This window comes from Pteropus vampyrus, unplaced genomic scaffold (genome assembly GCF_000151845.1).
Source record: "Pteropus vampyrus isolate Shadow unplaced genomic scaffold, Pvam_2.0 Scaffold194, whole genome shotgun sequence".
Classification (NCBI taxonomy): Eukaryota; Metazoa; Chordata; class Mammalia; order Chiroptera; family Pteropodidae; genus Pteropus; species Pteropus vampyrus.
Window position 1 is genome coordinate 514,138 of NW_011888975.1, and position 7,588 is coordinate 521,725.

At 42.4% G+C, this 7,588-nt stretch overlaps 1 pseudogene; it reads left to right on the forward strand.

The window, feature by feature from the left end:
* Positions 1 to 2,798: 2,798 nt before the first annotated feature.
* On the forward strand, positions 2,799 to 2,917 carry LOC111746594 (annotated as a pseudogene).
* The last annotated feature ends 4,671 nt before the right edge of the window (positions 2,918 to 7,588 follow it).

A 7,588-nucleotide genomic window follows, 5' to 3' on the forward strand; every position in this document is an offset into this window, starting at 1 on the left:
GCAAGACTGCCTCCACTGGTCCTGCGTTTAGCTCTTTTGTCCCCAGTAAGAGAAATTAGGTGGTTTGCACTCGGCTGTCCTATTTCCTGAGTATATTTCTAATGTTCCCTTAAAATAGCTAAGCTTAACAAGAATTAAAATGGTGTGAGCAGTTTATAGATTAAAAAACAGTGACATGAGAGAAAGGTTCGGCCTGTGTAATCATTAAAGAAATGTAATTTAAAACAAGTATGAGGCGCTACTACACATTTACTGAATTAATTCTAAAAATACATTTATACGACAAAATAAATGAATTGGTTCGATCACTTCGGAGAGCCAGCTGGCTGTATTAACAAGAGCTAGTCACACCTTGCGATTTTAGTATATCAATGAATGAATGAATGAATGAATGAATGAAGAAAAGGTGGTATATACAAAAGCCAGTCACAAAAGGATCAATATAAGGAATCCACTTATAAAAAGTACCTAAAACAGACTCACAGAAACAGAGTAGAATGGCGGTCACCAGTTGCCCAGGGGAGGAGAGAATAGAGAGTCGCTGTCCGACGGGTATCAGGTTTCAAGCGTGCGCGGTGAATCAGTCGTGGACGTCTGCCACTCGGCACTGGGACTAGATCATGACAGTGCGCTGTGCACTCACACGAGTAAGAGCGCAGATCCCGTGTTACGTGTTCCTATCACGATAAAGCACAAGAGACCTTTCCTAAAAGCAAAAGGGGAACTATACGGGTAATAACAGATATGGACTGGATAATACTCATTTTCTTTGATAGATGTTCACATAGAAATATACCACAAATTGGTATTTCGAGTTCTTAAATATATATGGAATCATTACCTGATCTATTCTGAACAACCCTCTGAAAGAAATAACAGATTTAGGTCTAAGAGATCAACTTGAACTTAACTGTCAGTGGCTTGAGACCCTTGGGGAAGTCACCGTCTTGAGCATTTTCATCTATAACAAGAGATTACACTGGATGACTGCTAGTTTTCCTACCAAAGTTGGGTTTCTATAATTCCAGATTTTAAAAAAAATGCTTTTGTGAAACTATTCACATGTGCTGTGTTTTGTCCAACGGCACAAAAAGTGAACACTCAAGAGAGCTCACGGGATACTCGCTGCCTGAGGGGTTGTGCGTTCTACAGAGTTCTCTCTGCCGCCAGCTGTGCCTCCTCTCTCAGGGGTACAACACTGGAGGATCAATGTAATTATCACAGAAAAACAACACCAAACTTTCATTTTCCAAGCGAGTCACCACAACAAACACACATTCTCGCCTGGGGCTTTGAAGAGCTCCCTTCATTTCCCCTGTTACTGGCTATCAGCGGGTTTGGGTATGACACACCTCTCTCACTCAGAGCCAGAAAAGTAAAGGGCACAGAGAGAGAGTAAGGCTCACGAAGCCGTGACTCATTTTTGCATCTTTTGGTTTTTGATCAAATGCCAACAGATGGCAAAAGATAAATAAATGAGTCTTCAATAATGGGGTAAATGAGAACCAGTATCATCATGGGTGATTATTGAAGTTTCGTTATTAATTTTCTCCTTCCTAAAATTGTAAATAAATGCAGTACAATAGGCAGAGAACGCAACACGACACGTTCCGGGAGCGGACAGAAGTCGCACTTTTCATCTCCATGTGTGACTTACACACACACAAGCATGTTAAGAGGTGAGGTAGTAGCTGCTGACCATGAATCCTTCGGGCTTCAGTCGCCATGGCAAACGTACGCTATTTATGTAACAAAGTCTGAGTTTCTCTTTCAAAATGCATTTATTTTCTTTACTTAAAAGCAGCACAAAGGGGAAAATGCTTTTAAAAGGACCCAGACCAACGTCTGACACATCACTAGGATAAAGACTTGGAAGGAAACTGAGAGAATCCAGCCCCCTCGTTTTCTAAACAAAGCAGCCTACGGTTCAAAGAGAAATGTCTTGCTTAGGACGGCAGAGTCAATGAAGAATCGTGCCGAAATGGGCCCGGGTCTCCGGGGCCTTTCCCCAAATCCTCTGGAAACGATGGTCTCTGAATTCTGAACCTCTATTCCCATGGAGCGTGACATTCTGAGAAGTGACAGAAGATGAGAAAATGGTCCTCTGCAAAGCGCAGTGCCGAGGACGCAGCAGGCACTTATAAATATCCGTGGAATAAATATGTCAAAAAGCCTGTCGCACTGGGACAAAAAAATTCTGACTTAACAGGGACAGCCAAAAAATAAGTCGTAAGGATGATAACAAGTAGAATTTCTCTAAGTGTTCCTTGATGTACGTCTGACTTTCTCAACAACAGTTTCAACTCTGTATGAGCTGGGACTATGCCACTTATTTACTTTGCCTCCCCTACACTACAGTGCGAGAAATCTCGCAAAGGCTATCTTTTTGATCCTGAAATCAGAACGTATAATATTTAAAAGGATTTTCGCACTGCTTCTTGGGGTGGCGAACTATCTGGCAGATGGGGTTTTTGTTGTTTTTTAAACAACTTTGATATAATCCATATACCATATACTCACTCATTTAAAGTTTACAAAATTCAGTGGTTCACTAAATTGTGAAACCATCACCCCAATACATTTTAGAACATTTTCATCACCCCAAAAGAAGCTCCCTTAGCCGTCACTTCTGCCTCCACTCCGGCCCCCAGCCCGTGGCAACCACCAATCCACCTTCTGTCTCTACAGATTTGCCTCTTCTCAAGTTTCCATTGCGAATAAATGGAATCGTACTATATGCAGTCTTTTTGTGTCTGGTTTCTTTTACTTAGCATAATGTCTTCAAGGTTCATTCATGAGTCTACGGCCATGCCACCCTGAACAAACCAGATCCCGTCTGATCTTGGAAGCTAAGCAGGGTCGGGCCTGGTTAGTACTCGGAAGGGAGACCACCCAGGAAGACCAGGTGCTGCTGCGTAAAAAGTAAAAAATAAGGGATTGTAAAATGACAAGGTCCTTGCAATCTGTGAGGTCAACCAAGGGTTGCCTCGCCCAAAACAAACAAACCAACCAAAAGTTTCATTCATGTTATCACGTGTATCAGCACTTCTTCTCTTTTAATGGCCAAATAATATTCCATTGTATGAATACAGCACATTTTGGTTATCCATTTATCAGCTGACAGACATTTGACTTATTGCCACCTTTTGACTGTTATTAATAATGCAAATATAAATATTTATATATACATTTTTTCAAGGACATAAGTTCTCATTTCTCGTGGGTATATTTCTAGGAGTGGAATTGCTGGATCATGTCATTAGCAGAAGGGATTTTAATATGAAACTATTTTAGTTAGCAAGGCTTTTGTTATGATTTCTTCAGGAAATGGAACACAAGTAATAGAAATAAGATTTGTCTCATATAAATCGTTGCCAAGCTGAGGGGGGAATTTATCAATCTCTGTCAACCCGGCGTTAAGCCCAGGGCCAAGCCTTATCATTTTCCTATTGTAGACCACTGCAGGTTTCCTTAGTACATCTCTCCCTCTACTCGATAAAGCCACGGAATAATTCTAAAAATGCATAATTACTATTGGGAATGACAGAGAGGATAATGTAGATGCGTAAAATTTTATCTCCCATTTTCTCAGACAGGTCCTTAAAAAGACTTGAGCCACCCGGATAATATCAATGAGGCTTTACATTCTAAAGTTGCAAATAAAATTGTCAATTGTTAAAACTAGATCATTTTGGATAAAATGTATAGAACAGTAGAGAGATAATTTGTATGCTAGAGACGCACTTTAAACTCTACTGCAGTCCTCTTCAGATTCAATGTGAACTCGAATTTCGGTTCACTTTACAAAATCTACAGTGTGGCATTACTAAATCATAACATATTCTTATTTTCAAAATCATCTGGTCACATGTCTGCTTCAATTGATTAGGAAGCAAACATATGACCAGATGACTTTTGAAAATCGTCAGTAGTTCTTGATCGGTAGGACAATCTTCACCTGAAGTGTAGCATTATGTATTTGACAAACCATAGTCCACTTTACATGCTTTATGTCTGCTTTGTGACATAATTTCCAGGAACTCATTGTGGTGAAAACTGGGGACTTTCTGCACCAGGGTGTTGGACTGTACCTTCCCTGACCTCACCATAGCAAAGCTGAAGATGACTCTCCAGCTGCATTATCAAGGCAGCACCGGCAAGAATGTGGTGTGGCACCCCTGGGCATGGTGGGCCAGCCTGTTAGCAATCCACTTCATCAAGGACTACCAGCTAGTGATAAGGCAGTGCTCTCTATCTCTCTCTATTCAGGGGAAAACTGAAGGTCTTTGCCAACTGTTATTTACCAGGCTGATTTAATCCCCTTGGCTGTTGGTTTTTAAAATTTGAAAATGCAACTGAAAAGTCAGGCATTTTCCTTTGTATTCAAGCCCCAAATGGCAGACTAAGACCCACCCGTTCCTGAACTCTCAGTTCAACTGTGTTATGGCTTTCACACTAATTACGACCCGGCCACCTTCTGCTATAAACGTGTGAAATATGATCAGGCATCCTGCTTTATCTATCATGGCTGGGATTATTCTGTACAATTCAGGTGGCGTGGGATACAGAGAAAGAAGATGACTTTGCAGAGCCTGCATGCAAGCCTTGCTTGGCTCTTCTGTTTGCAAGATGAGTACTTTGGATAAATCACAACCTACTAGAAGCTCAGTCAACACTTTTGTAAATTAGAGGTAATTATAGTAGGACAGAGACAGTATATGTGTTCACCAATTTCTATCTTATTTTCCTCTTCCTAATCAACAGAAAGGCTGCACTTCTCAGCCTTGCAAGCAGTGAGTGTGGCGCCACTGGAACTAGGCTGGGACAGGGAAATTCAACCTTTAAAACGTCCCCTGGGGACCTTTGGCTCTCTCAACTTCTGCTACAGTAAACTTGGAGGCCATGTGTCGAGATGTGTTCCATGTCTTCTTAGATCTCATATTTATCTATGTGGCATCCATTAACCAAATTAATCTAGACCAAACTAACGGCCAGAGTTGTCTACATCTCCCCTGTGATCCAGCTTTCGTGAAGTCACAAAAATCACATTACAAACACTCCAGCTAATCCCAAATCCATACCCCCAACCACCTTCTTTATCTAACGTTCTTATACCAAGCCAATATTTCCGTGCCCTGAATCGCCGAGGGCCAGGTACCACCCTAGAACCCAGGGCCCACAAGCACTACTCAAACTAGCCAGTCCTGAGCTCCCTCCCCAGCCTCTCCTTTCCTGCGGGCAGCACGGGAAAGGCCCTGGCCTACACTTCCCTTCGCTCCTGCCTCTGCCTCCCACTGCACCGGTGCTTCCCCATGTGGCTCTGCCTGGTGTGACAGGCCTCTTGTTTCTGGGGGAACTGTGAGTAACAATGAACTTTTAATGGCATCGACCTCTCCATGTTATTGCTCAGTCCTCTTTAAGACCCAGGCGCAAATCAAGATGATGGCCTCATAAGATGAATAATCTTTCCTGACCAGCACTGGACTTTGCATGATTGGATGATAAATGTTTGTTTTGCTAAACCATTGAAATTTTAAGGGTAATTTGTTACTGCAGCTTAGTTGCCCCTGTCCTCACCAATATAAAACCTTCACTTTCCCGGTTTAGTTCAGTGATAAGAAGAAATGAATGTATGTAAAGTATGTAACAGTTCACAGTACAAAGTCTCGCGTATGAAACTCAAAAAATGATAGTGATGGTGATGATGAATCGACAATGTCTAAATATAACATATGTAAATAAAGCAAGTATGACCTTCTGTTTATTACAACATCAAACAAAAATACCAAAACAGGTTTTCACCAGATATCAAGCAACTGGTTGAAACACTGACTTAAAACAGAGATTGTGTTGTATAAAAAATACACTTTGGCACTTTCTTCAAACAGAAAGTCACCCCCACAGAGACTGGAAACAAGAACGAGGAGGCTGTCATTAGGAGTGACACTCTCTGGGCTGGCCTTCTAGACAGAAAAACCGTGAAGCAAACCCAGGGGTAGATGCTATAGATGCCGGGCATTGTTTCACTATGCTTTTTCTTCTCCCAGGGACAAGCTATGTGCCAGGGGATTTACTTATTAGGAGGTAGTCAATGACACATAGCAGTAATGACGCTTAGTTCGTATAACTCCTGACAGTTTACAAAGCACTCTCACAAATGCTCTAATCAGAGCCACATGGACTGATCACATAGGAAGTCACACACCACTGGCACACAGAAGTCAGTCCCCCGTGTGTATGGCATATGACTCCCCTGCCCAATTCAGATGCTACTTCCAGCACATGGAGATATTTTTCTCTTAACAGTAAAACCAGAAAAAAAACGTAGAGGCAATGGGCAGTGTTAGGACTCACATGTAATCTACAAGCTGGCTCCTCATAGCGCTTCATGGACCAGCCGCCCAGACGTCACCCGGAGCTTGTCAGAAATGCAGAATCTTGGGCCCCCGCCCCAGAGCTACTGAGTCAGATTCTGAATTTCGATAAGGTGCCCAGGTGCTTCCTCTGCACATTCGCATTTCCGAAGCATCACCTTACAAGAGTGTTCATGACTGTGTGTGAGGGAAAATAGCACAGAGAGTCCAGGAAACAAGATTAGAATATGATTATGACTAAGAAATCTGAAAGCTCAGCCTCCTAGTGCCTTCTGTCTGCAGGTAGAACCTGTTCACGGGAAGCGGGACGGGCCGCTTGGAGTCCAGAAAAGAGAAGTGATGTTCTCCCCACGTCTTGTCCACTGTCTGACATCGATGGCACGTGACCTACCAATTCATGTGTTTGTTCTAAGGGGTAATCGGTACATTGGATCATCAAAGTTGAGAGCCCCATATAATACCCTCATATTCTAATTTTATGTTTTCTGTTCATTCTTCTGATTATAATTTGACTTCTCATCTCATGCAGTTTTTCTACACGGAAAGAACTGACCAAACGATTAGACCAAAACATTCGAGATCACTAGCAATTGTACCTTTCATCGTACGTTAACATGTTGGCTGAGTACTTTCAAAATCAATTGATTATGAATGTGCTTAAGACAAACAAGTCTACCGGAGTCCACCATGAATACGCCAATAAAATACATCTGTCCGGACACTGATGACCACTTTCCAGAAACACGACCGTCCGAGGTTATGGTGGAACGCCCACATGACACGGCTCGACAACGAACATTAAGCACTTAGCGTGCTCCAAAAGGACCCCTGTTACGTAATTTAATTCTCACGAGCCGTGTAGTATCCCCCGTTTCACAGATGAGAAAACTGACACAGAGTCATTAAGGAACTTGACGCAATAGTGACGTGACAGAAACAGGATTTTAATCCAGGTCACATCTGGCACCAGCATCCACTCTCCTAACCACCGTGCTCACTTGCCTCCGTCCTGTCTCTCAACGTTACATATTGGCTTTTCCTCTCGACTTCTCCCACCCATCCTTTTTGGATTGAGTTCAAAAACATTAACAGCTGTAAAATACCAGGAACTAAAAACTCTTGATATAAAAACGAAATTAAAGCCCCAAGCGTCGGTAGGCAACTCTTTCCCCTACATGGCTGAAGATGCCACCCTGGGCTTGGAGGTTAAACTA